Source organism: Chelonia mydas, chromosome 26 (assembly GCF_015237465.2).
Source record: "Chelonia mydas isolate rCheMyd1 chromosome 26, rCheMyd1.pri.v2, whole genome shotgun sequence".
In the NCBI taxonomy this organism is placed as follows: Eukaryota; Metazoa; Chordata; order Testudines; family Cheloniidae; genus Chelonia; species Chelonia mydas.
The window spans coordinates 586316-601398 of record NC_057859.1 but is presented as its reverse complement, the minus strand read 5'-3'; the positions used below and the strand labels follow the sequence as shown (position 1 = coordinate 601398).

Sequence of the window (15083 nt, the reverse complement as noted above, 5' to 3'; positions counted from 1 at the left end):
CTCCACTTCTCAGGGCAATCTCTCAGCGGGAACTTGCTCAAATTTTCTATTTTTTTATAAACCTTGTTTTGTGACCTTTGTGTGGTTTCTCTTTGACAGTCCAGTGCTGCTCCCTTTGCAGTCCCTGGGAAAACATTTATGTTAATGGGAGCAGACCCATTAGCCTCAGTTGTTACATATCAGGCACTTCAGAGGCATAAACAGCTGTTTCCCTGCATCTGTTTCTTTACCTCCTCCTCCTCTTGATGGAGCATCACAAGAGGCAGAGAGCAGTGGAGAAAGATTCTCCTACCATCATTACCAATGGAGCCTCCATAGACTTTGCCCAGTGTGGGAACAGTGGGACAGTTATATGCAAGCATCATCTAGAAGATAGAATGGAACCAAGTGGAGGAAGGCTTAGGTGGAGTTTCCAGGCCTTCTGTATCACCAAGGTCTCCAGTGGTGAGACGGATGCCTGCGCATCAGTGCCCAGTTGGGTACTGTGTCCTGGGAGGGAAGCACTAAAAACAGAAAGTGACTGATCAATTGGACAGACTTGCTGACTCTTTACCCTGCAACATCCAGGATACATTCTTCAATGATTGGAGGGTTCAAGGCCAAGGCTTTTCCTCTGGAAAAGACCTCATGGAAGCAAAAGCTCTATGGATCTGGTGTGCCCTTAAGGGCTCCCCCAGCAAACCACTATACTGGCCATTTGATGCCTTACAGTACCTTCAGGTACCAATTCAACTTCCCCTTGTTACTAAAATGACTCTGGATCTATCTATCCAGGTATTTCTAATGCCCCCACATTGGTGGTAACTAAGTACCCATTCTCACAGCATGGCTACCTACAGTACCCATTTATTGCATCCAAACCGTGCAGCACTATCTGCTTTCAGCATCCTTAGCAGACGACGTGGTGTTTGAGCTGTTTACCTATTATGCTGTATGTCATTTCCTACATGCTTCCCCCAGTACAGCCTGCATAGAGACATTCCGAGAGACAGTAAAGCCTCACTTTGGTTTGACAGAATGTGATGTCCCACGTTCAGCGATATTCTCTATCCACAACGTACCAAAATGGTGCACTCTCTACCGAGAAACCAGTGTGCATCTCCTGTCTTAGCTGACCAGGGAGGGCACCAAGCTAGGCCACTCTACTCACCACAATCACTCTTTTATCTGCTCAGCCCGTAACAGAGCCCAGCAGGCAGAGGCCTTTGGGCCACACAGCCAGGGGTCGTAGTGGGCTGGGCACAGCCACATATTTCCCAAGGGTTCAATCTCCATAGCAGGCTGGGCAGAGTTTGAGACTCCTGCCCGAGCAGTCCTGGGCAGCCATGAAAGGCAGAAATGGCTCCCTAGGGAAATTCCCCCTCAGAACAGACTGTGATTATGGCACAGAGCAAACATTCGGGCTGAATAGTGCCCTACAGACATTCTCAGAGCAGACAGCATATACATATTAAGGGAGCATGCAGGTCAAATTATTGCGCCTTCACAGCAGTGATGCTGCATATTGATGGGAGGCCTGGGGCTCGGGGGGGCCAATGCTGCACTACCACGGCTGATGCTGTACCTGGCTAGGGCTAAGCAGAATACACTGCTCTCCAGGGCTACCAATCCAGCACCTCTCCTTAGCCCAAGATCCCTTCAGATACTGTGAAACGTGAAGTGGAACCCACCTGCCTCAGTGTGAAGACGGTGCGTCGGCAGCCTCTTAAGGGACACGAATAATGAGTAGTGCAGGCCAATGAGGTATCACACTCTGATCTTTTTTTTATCCTAACACTTGATAGTGATTTGTGAATAACTGTCTGTGTTCAACATGGCTCTGATCCTCTCAGATCATTTGTACGAACATGGCTGCGGGGTTCTATGAGCTGTTGGTTTATTACCTTCATAAAGCAAGTACTAAGTCAATTGGATGTGCTTACAATCTCACCCTGAGCCATAAAAATGCAGAAAAGTATGTTCAGCAGAGGAATAAAGTCTAATCCCACAGTTAGATGCTGTCACTTTTTCTAACATGCCTGAGGTGGGCGGGCCCAGGAAACAATACACAATCTCAATAAGTAAGGGCAGGTTACCCAGCCAGGAGCATTTTCTGTCCAACAACATGAATTAGACACCACATTTTACTACCAACATCTGGAATTCAAATGCCCTTGAAATAGATAGCATCTGGATTGAATTTCCCTTCTATTTTTACAGGGCCTTCTTATTTAATAAATAATAATGGTTTATTACTGCACTGTAAAATTTCATAATCCTTTTCTCAGCAAGAATGAAAAAGATGTTGGGGGGAAAATGAAGTGTTTTAACAAAATGATGCCAAGAACTAACAGAAAAAGAGAATTTCCTTAATGAAAAGATGGGCTGAGTCACTTTTGCATTTTATGGCACTTAGGCTTGGTCATTTACATTTGCAGATGTGCCAAACAAGTGCACCAACAATTTGTTAAGAAACCTCGTCTTAAATTCACTCAGAACGGCACAAAGGACTCCACACTTCTTTAATCTAGGCCTGTTCAGATATGGGAGCTACACAGGCTGAGCTGTCTGTGGCCATTGCGCTCTCTGACACACATGTGCACCCAAAGTTCTTGACATGCAACTTCTGGAATTTTATGTGATTTTATTTACTGTGTGATTTTTAATACATTCAAATGTGTAGTTTTGTTGCCATGGTAACTAGAGATTTGCCAAACAGTTCCAAATTAATTTGGACAGTAACAATGTTGAAGGCAATACTTACATCGTATTAACTATTAGAAGAATAATTCCTTTCTCCCATGTCTACAGTGTCTATTCGGATTTTAAGATCTTTGGAGACGAGGCCATCTCGTACCATGTAAAGCACACAGCACAATGGGGCCCCAACCTCAGATGGGGTCTCTAGGCACTACAGGAATGATGATGATGATGATGTGCTTGCTGGTTCATGAAAAGTGTGAACACTAACTGGATCTCTGTACTCCACTTCTTCTTTGCAGGATGCATCCCAGCTAGCCACTCAGACCAGTAGGCCCAAGCCACACATGAGCAGGAGTGAGTCAGCCAGCAGGCTAGGGCTGCCCTACAAGGTTTGCAGGCTATCTGTACCCACACAGGGTTAATCATTTCAGGGTTGTCCATTCATCCATCTGCTTGCAACAGAACAAAGTTTTGGGAGAAAAAACACATGTTCTCCAAACTGTGCAACATTCAACTTCAACAAAATATGAAACAAAAGTTTTTCCACCAGCAAATTTCAGTCTAGAATCCTGGGTGAATTCCTGGCCAGTGAAGTGACTTAGGATGAGTTTTCTTCCAACCTCCTGCATAACACAGCCAATAAAATGTCCTCCAGTGATTCCAGCAGAGCAGGGAGTTATTCCTACCTGTAATATAGGTGGACATTATCAAGCACTATTGAGTGACTTCTGGTGACCTAGAGCATATCTTTTAGACAGACATCCAATCTGTTTCTCTTTGAGACCAGCTGGGCTGGTGTTCTGTTCAGTTCCGTGGGTTTGGGCATAGATACAGGACTGTCCAAGCTGCACAAAGCATTATGCTGCCATCATCCCACCAGGTGGTGCTCCTAAAAATAAATCAGAGATGGCACTTGAACCTCAACACCAGATCCAAAGACCTTGCACGATGGAGAAGTTTGGGTTTGAGTTAAGCCTGTGACCTGTTTGCTATACATCATCTTTTAGATTGTAAGCTCTTTGGCTCAAGGAGTCTCTTCAATTCATGTCTTGAACAGCATTGTGCATCAGTGTCAGAGTTACACAAATAATGCAACTGACCAGCCCAAAATATTTTGCTTCTACTGGCCTAGAAGTCCGGAGTAATCCTGGACCAGCCCTATTAGTGGCTGTGTAGCCAGCCAGACAGCTAGCTTTCTTCATTTGCATGTATTTAATACAAAAGCTGCATGAGAAAGCATCATGTAATTGATACTGTACCTGGTTCTGCACTGAGCCTTCTGATGCTGAGAAGGAAAGAGGCAGTGGGCATGGGAATGGACACCTGTAATTAAGCAGAGGCTTCTAGGTTATCAATTGTTCAGTAGAGCTCCAAACAAAGGCACTGAAACATGAATCTGGAAGGAATGTCTCTAAGTCCCAACATGACTTGCTGTTTATAATGGGTTGTAATAAATTGTTCTTTTATTAAAGCCTCAGAGCTGGAGCAAGGGGGTGTCAAGATTTATTAAAGCAAGAAGAAAAGTATAATGATTCCCTATGATAAAGGCATTTTCCTGCTTTTTCTAACTTTATTCCTATTATTTTTAATAAAAATACAATCTCCTACAAAAAGCAGCAAGAAGAGGGATAAAAGTTAGTTAGTAAAGAGATACAGTGGTAACAGATACAAAATGAATAGGGACTTCAAACTTTCCAAGAGCCCAACCAGCCCCTCTGATAGACTATAAATGAATGTCTACACTACAGTGTAAGCCTAGGGTGAGTAGTACTTGAGTCAGCAGATGCTGGGTTAGAGAAACCAGGGATTTAGCCTCTATGCTGATTGTTGACCCTAGGTTAAGGCTGTTTTACCTGGGTCTCAAACCTGGGGCTCTGGCATCTCTACTACAGCAAACAGACCTGAGCCCGGACTCCCTAATGCCCTCTGAAATGTGGCTGCTCTAGCTCTTTGCCTGTGGTGCAGCGTGAGAAAACTCGACCGTCCACCATGCACATTACCAGAAGTTTGAACAGCCTGCCAACACATCCCGCTGAGCAGCCATTTTGATCTGAGCGTTGCCAGCAACTGGACAAACGCACTGCAGCAATTATGCAGGGATGACAAACAGGGAGGCGTAACTGCCATTGTGGGAGGAGAGGAAACAATAGTAATAAAACGTAACCACCCATGATTTTTGCACCAAATAATGGTTTCCAATAATTATCTTAATAAGCATTTCACTGATTAGCTAATTTCCTAACCTTAGAATAATATCTTCAGATGCCTTGTGATTTCACAACTTCCAAGGGAGAAAAAGAATCCCAGAAAAAGCAAAGACAAAAGGCCATCTGGGGTCTGACTAATGAACCATGGAACTAAGACTGCAGATTATACAGGCATGGCTTAGCCAAAAATGCTCAATTATGGCTCAAACTAGACCTCCCCCTCCTTCCAAGAGGAAGAAGATATCAGTCCAAGAGCCTGGCCATTGTCTGGTGGCCTCTAGTAACCCATCTTGTGGTTTCCCAGTAGCTTTTGATTTGCCATCTCTAATTTCTATGATGCTTCAGTAATACTTCTTAATGGAGGAAAACTTTACAAGAGAGCTGAATTCCCCTTATGTGATGGAGGAAGTTAGATGACCAAAGAAACCCAGCTCCAATGAGAAGTGGACTAGAGAGCCCAGCTCTTATGTCAGCAATACCATGGAAAATGATTTATAGATGGCGATGATAAAGCTCCATGTTAGAACAAAGTGGTAACCATCACTGGTTTTGAGCTGTTGTGTCAATATGAGCATGAGTAGAACAGACCTAGTGATTTCTGGCCAATATTAGTGCAGATAGATGCCTAGGGGACATAGTGAGTTAGTCTGACACCAGGACAGGAAGGTCATGTACACATTAGGTCACCAGTGAAATGAATTTAATGACCTCTACTTAATCCATAGAAGGCTTCTTTCTCTATCATCAGACAAACATCCACTCTTGGTAGTCACAGCTCAGGGAGGCTGGGCATGGGGGTTAAATCTCTTTAGATGCTTATGCAATCTATGCAATCGGTGTCTTACTTCCAGAAGAACCAAAATTACCCACAGTTTCAGGGTAAAAACCCCTATTAGCTCTGGATTAGTGTTTAGGAATAATACTGAATAATTAACAACCTAAACTACTTGGCCCATGTGCACCTGCCATATCTTTCGCCTTATTTTTTTCTTTCCAGATTTCCACTAATTGTCACTATCTGATCAGCTTTCCTCAATTTCATAAAGCAGGTGCCAGGATTCATTAACACTGTGAGTCCTGTGGCCCTTTGTCTGGATGGTAACCAGTCTTAGTGCATAGGGTGGTCAGCTTTCTTCCTCTGGGGCACAGTGCATTCCATCTGTGACATACTCTGCCTGAATCAGACTGGGAGCCAGAAAGGTCAAGTCCTATCACAGCTATTTCTGAGTGCACATTTGAAGAGGCAGCCAAATGTGTCACCACCTCATACTTCAAGCATTCAATACATGAAATGAAAAGAAAAGATTCTAGATTATTTTTCTTGGTAGGCAAATTACAGAACTACTCCCTGCTGTGGAGGTTGGGGGAGGAAGGGATGGGGTGCTGTGTGTCTCTATTAGCAAAAGGTTCTACAGGAGTTCTTTGTAAATACTTTGTTAATTAACATGAACATGCATTAAATAAGTAGCCAACAGGTCTTGCAAAAATGTTCAGTCCCATTATCTTTCCTGTGTGACTTAAACACTGTTTGTTGATGAGTGGGGCTTCAGGCATGCAGTATTCTGAGGCTGCTTTGTTTTAACCCCACATCCACCACTTAATATAGAAAGCTCTAAAATTTTCAACTCTTTCCCTCATTTTCCTGTTTTCCTGGTTTTTTAATTTGCTGAGAGGGCACTGCCCTCTCTCCGAGGTTTTGTGGAGGCCACATTTACACTTGTTATACTAAACAGAAGCATTCCATCTCCCGGGAAGACTCACTCACTCTTGTCTTACATTTTTGTTTAGTTAAAATGTTTCTAAATAATGTCATTAAATCCAGATCCCATTTAGCTGTAGCATATGGATTTTCCCACTATATAAACAGCTTTCAAACTAAACTATCTCTGGGCAAATGTAATTTCCTGTTACCCAGAACATATCCATGCTGGGCTCCCAGGGGTTCTGGAAAATGTATTCTTGCTCTTTCAACCCTGTCTCTTCAGCTCTGAATCAGCATGGTAACGTGACACCTGTACACGCAAAGAGAAAATACCCTGTAGGACCCTCAGAAGTTCCATATGGATGGGGAACATCTTCATTCTCCTCTGATTGACACTTCTAGGGTCTCCTAGCTAGCTTCAAAGAATCTTGCATTTAATTTTAACTGCAGTAACTGTATGTGTCAGAAGAAAACCACCAATATCTGACACTGTATAATAATGATAATTAATAATACCTTCCAACTCAAAGGAACCCAAAGTTTTTACGTAGTAGGTACACTATACAGGGATCACAACCACTACTCCCAGCAGCAATGTGCAGCTACTTCTAGGGCAGAACAGCAAAGGTATTTAATAGCGACTGCTTCAGAAAAGCAATTCCAAGAGGGAGTGAAGAAGAATACTGTATCGTATGAAACTCCAGGGAGAATTTACAAAGGCAGGATGTAATTACCCAAAGTGGAATTTGGCCTGGACATCAGGGTTAACATGCCTGCTCTTGCAAAAGTCCCAAGGGTCTGCAGTCCAGTTTTGCATCCCCTCTCAAAGACTGCCCAGCCAGCAGCAATGTGCCCCCTAATTTCATGTGGGGCATCAGATCATTACTCACTTAGAGGGGAAGAGTGCCACCTACTGACTATCCAGGGAAGCCTAATTTTAACATATTAAAAAGGTGAACTAATGATACTTGTATGTAACAGTAAGCACATCTCAGGGTCAGTCACTGCTGTATCCTTCATCTTCCTATGCTCTGCCTTTTGTTTACTCTCATTGCTCACTGTGTTTAGGCTAATTTAGACTATAGCCTCCCTGGAGCCAGGACTTGTTTTTTAATTGCCTGCAAAGCTCCATACATGCCAGTGGCACTGCATAAGATGAGTTATTATTTATGTATGTATTTACTATACATGCAGATAAGCGTTAGGGTATGAACAGTGGTGGATAGTCCTATGGGCACATGGCAGAGTGTATGGAATATCAGAGAAAGCTCTTTCAATAATTACCTTGCCTCTGGAAGGGATATGCAACAGCTATGTAGGAAGTGCAGTATCTTTCCCCTGTGAGAACCTGAGCTTTCCCAATTGCTTCACGTTATCATTTTTATTATATTTTGAGTGTAAAAAGTGCTTTTAAAAGTGCTGCAAATCAAGGTGACAGAGAGCTGCAAATGTTCCGGCGAACACCAACTAAAACTAGCTAAAATGGCTAAAGCCTTGTTCCAGGGTTTAGATGTACAGAGCTTCTTGAGAATACTGTGTTATTGTTAAGACAAGAGTGTTCGAAAAGAGCAGTATGATCCAGCTGTCACTGAGTCCATGGCAGTCTTTCAGTGGGTTTTGGATCAGGCCCTTAATGAATAGAAACATTCCCACAACATAATAAGCTTTCTAAAGACCGAGTGGGTTATTGTGGCAGAACCAGAGGAAGTGGTAGGAGGGGAAGTTTTGGTGCAACCAGGTTTATGTGGAGCTGAGCAAACAATTCACAAGAAACAAGTAATTCTGTGACTTTTTGTCCCTTTTCTTATGTATGGTTTGTCTGTGAACAGACTGTAGCTTTTATAAATTTCCTTGCTGTTTACAATCATCAGTTGTTGGTGCAAACAACACCAGACCATGAGCTGAGGAACTGGTCACCGCAAGTATTCCATCGAGTGTTCACTATTTGAGTTGTGTCACACTAAGTCATGTGGCAATATGTTTCATGAGAGTGTAATCTAACCTTCATAAACTATTTCTGCCCCAAACAAATTTTGCTTCACCACAAATTTGTGATTTCAGCTACTAGCCTGAAATGCACTTTGCACAATCATTTGTTCTGATTAATTTTAATATAAAGTGAATAAAAATGGATGTGACTATAGTGGATGCAAAATTCTAGTCTAAAACTCACAGAGATGATTTTTCTTGCTGATTGCCCAGCTCTCATAACTAGTTTTCAAGGTTTCCTTATACTAAATAACCTTTGACCCTGCTTGCATCTAGCAAAAGCAGGAGTCTGAAGGTCAAAGGTTAATGGGCCTGGAAATTATCATATGTTTATCAGCAAAATAAACTTGGAATAATTTTGGAGCAAATGCCAATCTGTTCCCACCAGCTCAGCTTCCTAAGAAAACACAATGAAATTAACACTCTGGGCAGTAACAGCCTGGAGAGTGAATATTTTCACAAGCCTGTGAGGCTCTGTGGTGGAGTTTCATGTAGACTATTTGCATGTCAGTTGCTGACATTCTCAGCAGCACAGGGAGACAATGGGAGCTGTTTATTTGCTGCTTTCTAACTTAGGTCCCAATCCTGCTCCCACTAAGTTAATGGCAAAACTCCCTTTAACACCATAGAATCCTAGAAGATCAGGGCTGGAAGGGACCTCAGGAAGCCATCTAGTCCAACCCCCTGCTCAATGGCAATGGCAGAGGATCAGACACTAGAAATTGAGCAGGCAACACTTGGCGTCACACTGGGACACCAAGTCACTGGGACACCAACAGACTAATGTGAGTCTGAACCGGAGACCAAACAGCTTTGGGATTTTAATAATTACCTACATGATGAAAAGTTGCCCAGACAGCTCTGGGCAGTTAATTGATAAGGATTCATTTCCAAGATAAGGATTCATTTCCATCTGTTTCTAATTAAATGTGTTTGACACATCTTTCTATATGATGTAGGAGACAACATAGGAGATACTGAAAACATTCTTATTAAATCCATATGGCCAGTCCCATGGCTATCTGCAGCCAATTAAATAGGATGAAGTGCTGGGGGGGGGGAGCAAAGATCTATCTTGAAAAGGACTTTGGGAGTTTTAAAGAAGAGGCTCAGAACCCAGCATTACATCAGCAGTGCCTTATTCACTCCCTGTACAGAAACTATTAACTCAGCAAAAGGGGAAGTGAGTTCTCCTTTTTATTGGAGGAGTGTGGGAAGAGCGAGCTGGGTAGAGTGCTCTTGGGATGGGATAATGAAAGAGGAAAACTCCTTACCTCAGAAGCTAGGAATTGCCAGACTGGATCAGAACTAACAGATCCATCTAAGGCAGCCATGGGCAGATCTCCTCCTAAGGCCTAGTAGTTAGAGGTTGGCTTTGGCCCTGAAGCACGAGGTTTTTAACTCCTTAAAAAGTCTTTTTAGCATTAACTATTATAATGCTGGATATGAGTGTTCTCGATAGAAATGTCCAATCCCTGCTTGAAGCTTTCAGAGGTCTTGGCCTCTCTTTACTCTCCAAATACAGCAGCTCCTCTGAGCCCAGGAAGACAATCTTTGGCATTAGAAGGCATCTGACACAGGAGGTCTTGTAAAACAAATACAAAATATAGCTGAGACACGATTTGTCTCTGGGTTTCAGTCATCACTGTGACAGATCTGGGCTCTCTGGTCATATGGTGAGTTTCTTGAACTCACCTGCTAAAGTTGGAGGGATTGTTTCTGCAAAACAAAATGTTTTCTTCCTGACCTGCTAGAGGCTGTGGAATCTGTGTGCACCTCTAAACCAGTCTCCTGGGGCAGGATGGGAGTATTAGGTATAAACAGCCCCATGCTAAAGATATGTCTAAAAACACCAGTAAAACAATTCAGGAATACACACAACGCCTGCAAAGAAGCATCTTTGGGGAGGGGTGCATCTATACAAACCAACTATGCAGAGAAGAACAAAGCAGTGCCAGTAAAGGGTCCTGCAGTTTCAAGGGAAAAGCAGAAAAACAAGGTTGAGAGAAAAGGATACTGATGAAATGTCCCTTGAAAATGTAAATTTAAAAAAAAAAAAAAAAAAAAAAAAGAGGACAGTGATAGTTTCCTTGGTGGTAACAGGGAACTGGTCGGTGAGTTAGGGAGCAGAGGGGCCAGAACCTTTATACTGCTTGGACTCCAAGAGGACTTCATGGCTGCCTGGGGCCACAGCTCAGCAATATGCTCGTTTTCCACTACCATCCCCCCTGCAAAATTAAGAGCCCAAATCTGCTCACACATCTAGGGCAGGATTTAGCTCGTTCGACAGGGGCAGTGTGCCCGTTTTCCTATTCAGAACATGTGTACATCCCATAATGTTCCTTATGAAGATCCAGGTTGAGTTAAGAAACCTCCTGTGTGGGACTGCATGCTGAGTGGCAACTAGTATGGTACATCAACCAGCTAGTGTGAGAGCTCCACTCATATGAGAAGTTTGAAGAAAACTCATTGGCAGCCCTTGGCAAAAGTTGATTGGGGCCGCAACATCCTTCATAAAAGACTGCTCTTTCTTGAGCATTCCTTTTGCAGGTGATGAATATGATGACATTGTAGTACATATATGCAGCAAAACTTGTACAATTACCGACATGAAATTTAAATCAGTTCTTACTCCTGTTGCCTGAACACTGATCACACTTATACAGACAGATCAGTATGAGTCAATGAGCCAGTAATTAAGTGAACCTCTCTCTGAGATCTGACCCTTTGTTGTAACATCTAATACAGTAATATTTTACATTTATACATCACGTTCCATCTAATGAGCCCCAAGCACTTCCCCAATTCTCTCTCTACTGATATTTATATTATATCACCCCATAAATGCAGCCTCCTCTGGGTAAAAAAGGTGACAGCCAGGGTGCAAATGGCACACAAGATGTTGCACAGCAACGTGGAGATGGGACTTTATGGCCACAGACACCATGGCCAATCTCTATCAACTTTCCTAGAAAAAGTGTCCACAGAAAGCTGGATGGAGTTCAATATATCAAACATAAAGACCGTCCAGAGGGCATTTATGGTTCACTTTCATCTGAATTCCACTGACATTTCAAACATTGAGATTTCCTGTGTTTGCGTCTTACTTTAGAAGCAACGTGAGAAGGTTTAAGGGAATGCAGGATGTGTATTTCTGTTGGAAAACAGTGTTTCTTGGCCTATGGCCAAACAGAATAGTTTTTTAAAAAGAATTGGGAACTTAGACAATTTTTTTTGCACACCATCCATTCCTGTCCTCCACCGCTACCGCAGCTAAATGTACACTCTTCACACTGTGCTAATTATTAAAGGATGTGAATTTCTCGTATCTTTCATCCTCAGAAATCATTTCAGCCCACAATCCAGAGGAAGTATATTTATTATTTATTACATGTGCCACCATGGCATCCAGGCACACAACACATTGTGCATAGAATAAGTAAAGAAATGTGTTTTAGTAGAAGCTGTTGAGTAGAGCACCAAACAACTGAATGTGTGTCAAAAACAAGCAGAGGAGGGGCTATAAAAATCCAGATATCCATGTTCCTGGGGGTATTTCTAATAACATTTAGTATGAAGAGTATTCTTTGCAAACATCTGGTTAAATGAAGCATGAGTCTATGCAACCAAAGCACTTTCTTTCACAAAACAGGATTTTGTTGGAGTTGGCCAATTTGTCTGTGCCATAACCAAAAGGTCATAATTCAGAATTTAAAAGGCACAAGAAAGCAGTTAAGTATCAGGAAAGTAGGTCAAGAGTCAAGCTCTGTTCTGCCACAGTATCTATTCCATCTTTATGCTGTAATGGAAATGTGTAGTGTTATGAACAGAGCGTTTTAATGGGAGAGAACAGATGTTGTCATATCAGGCATGCTAATGATGTTTTCAGTGCAAGGAGGACACTTCAAGAGTGTCTGAAGCTAGGGGTTGATTTAGAGCAAGATATGAATATCATAATCAATAGAGATGATGATATTTACAGTACAGCTCAGTACGTTGCTACAAACTGGAAATGAAGAAACCAAACAAGCAAAGGTGCCCATGTATGACGGACTTGAAGCTATCAGTTTTAATAGATGAAAATATCAGTAGTAGTCAATAATCTGATTTTACAGATAGGGAAAATGTCTTTAAAAAATTCAAGTATGTCCTGAGTCCTATTGAGAAAGAGAGAATGAGTCTGGATCCAGGCCATGTTCAAATCCTGCCACTCCTTCCTGCTCAATCTCTCTGAGATCCATCCTTTTATTCCCAAAGCCAAATCGTTGTATCCTACCTCAACCACTGCAACAACCTCCTCTCTGGTTTCCTCCATACAGTCATTGGCTCCCAGTCCCTTTAGTCCGTATCAAAAACACGGCGTTCGAAGCTCTCGTGATTTTATTACAAGTCTCACGACATTTGGTGGTTTAAAGCCCCGGCTCCTACAGTTATGTAATTATGGGAGAGTCTCCACTTTCATTTAAAAAAATGTTTCCAGATCTTGTGGTTGCAGAGAAAAGCGGAAAAACATGACCCTAAAGACTCAAAAAGCGAAAGACAAATTAAAAAAACCCAAAATAATTATTCAATAAAATTTGAAGAGCTCATGATTTATGGGGCCTGACTCATGAATTTTGAATGGTTGGGGTTGGCAAGACTGAATGTAGTCATTAATGTCACCTTCCCTGATTGCCATTTTGATCATATCACTCCCCTACTCAAATCCCTCCATTGGCTGCTCATCTACGATTGCTTCAGATTCAAACTGCTTGTGACCACCTTCCATACTCTGTATCAGCATTTCTCAACCCTTCTGATACCAGGCACTGGCTTGCTGCCTTCCTTAACTGTGTCAGGGAGATCTCGTGGACTGGCGCCAGTCCACAGACCAGCCATTGAGAAACACTGCCCTATATAACTTTGCCCTCTCCCTACTTATCTTCCCTTGTTCAGCTTCACACCATTTCCACCCCATCCACACTGCTTTGCCTCAACTTTCTGTTTGTCAGCTTTTTAAGTAACTGCTTCCATGCCTTCTTCCACATGGCCCATAATGCATGGTATGGCGTCCCTGTGTCTGTGAGTGCTCCCTATGGCTCCAGAAAAATAGTCAGTATCATAGCATGCTTGATAAGAACATAAGAATGACCACACTGGGCCAGGCCAATAATCCATCTAGCCCAGCCTCCTGTCTTCTGACAGAGGTCAGTACCAGATACATCAGAGGGAATGAACACAACAGGGCAATTATCGAGTGATCAATTCCTTATCATCCAGTCCCAGCTTCTGGCAGTCAGAGACTTAGGAATACCCAGAGCACGGAATTGCATTCCTGACCATCTTGGCTAATATCCATTGATGGACCTATCCTCCAGGAACTTTGCAAATTCTTTTTGAACCCAGTTATACTTTTGGCCTTCACATCCCCTGGCAATGAGTTCCACAGGTTGGCTGTGCATCGTGCACAGACGTACTTCCTTTTGTTTGTTTTAAACCGGCTGCCTATTAATTTCATCAGGTGACCCCTCGGGGGGTGGAGGGACCATGCCAGGGACCGTGCCACAGACCGTGCCATGGGGGGGGGGAAGCGGGGCCGTGCCACAGACCGTGCCACGGGGGGGTGGAGGAGCCGTGCCATAGACCGTGCCATGGGGGGGGAGGCAGGGCCGTGCCATAGACCGTGCCATGGGGTGGGCGGGGCCGTGCCATAGACCGTGCCATGGGGGGGCGGGGCCGTGCCATAGACCGTGCCATGGGGGGGGGAGGCGGGGCCGTGCCATAGACCGTGCTACGGGGGGGGGGGGAGGCGGGGCCGTGCCATAGACCGTGCCATGGGGGGGGGCCGTGCCATAGACCGTGCCATGGGGGGGAGGGGCCGTGCCAGGGACCGTGCCATGGGGGGGCGGGGCCGTGCCAGGGACCGTGCCATGGGGAGGGGCCGTGCCATAGACCGTGCCATGGGGGGACGGGGCCGTGCCATAGACCGTGCCATGGGGGGGGAGGCGGGGCCGTGCCATAAACCGTGCCATGGGGGGGCGGGGCCGTGCCAGGGACCGTGCCATGGGGGGGCGGGGCCGTGCCATATACCGTGCCATGGGGGGGCGGGGCCGTGCCAGGGACCGTGCCATGGGGGGGCGGGGCCGTGCCAGGGACCGTGCCATGGGGAGGGGCCGTGCCAGGGACCGTGCCATGGGGGGGGAGGCGGGGCCGTGCCATAGACCGTGCCATGGGGAGGGGCCGTGCCAGGGACCGTGCCATGGGGGGGAGGCGGGGCCGTGCCATAGACCGTGCCATGGGGGGGAGGGGCCGTGCCAGGGACCCTGCCATGGCGGGGGACGACCGTACCTTAGGCTGTGCCATGGGGGGGGGGCGTGCACGTGGGCTGCGCCAGGCGGGGGGGCGCTGAGCCGCCGGGCGGGGCCCGACACCACAGGGAGCCCGCGGGCCCGTGACAGGCTACAGCAGCACGAACACGCCCCTTGAGCGGCAGAGTGACGCATGCGCAGAATCTCATTCCCCGG

The 15083-nt window shown here is 44.8% G+C and overlaps 1 long non-coding RNA gene across 1 annotated transcript; it reads right to left on the bottom strand.

Annotated features, from left to right (window-relative positions):
* Positions 1-2638: 2638 nt before the first annotated feature.
* LOC122463875 lies at positions 2639-14988 on the bottom strand. The gene is made up of 3 exons (XR_006287562.1): positions 14908-14988; positions 3942-4005; positions 2639-3571 (listed from the first exon to the last, which is right to left on the bottom strand). It is a non-coding gene; the product is annotated as an uncharacterized LOC122463875 (long non-coding RNA).
* Positions 14989-15083: the final 95 nt, after the last annotated feature.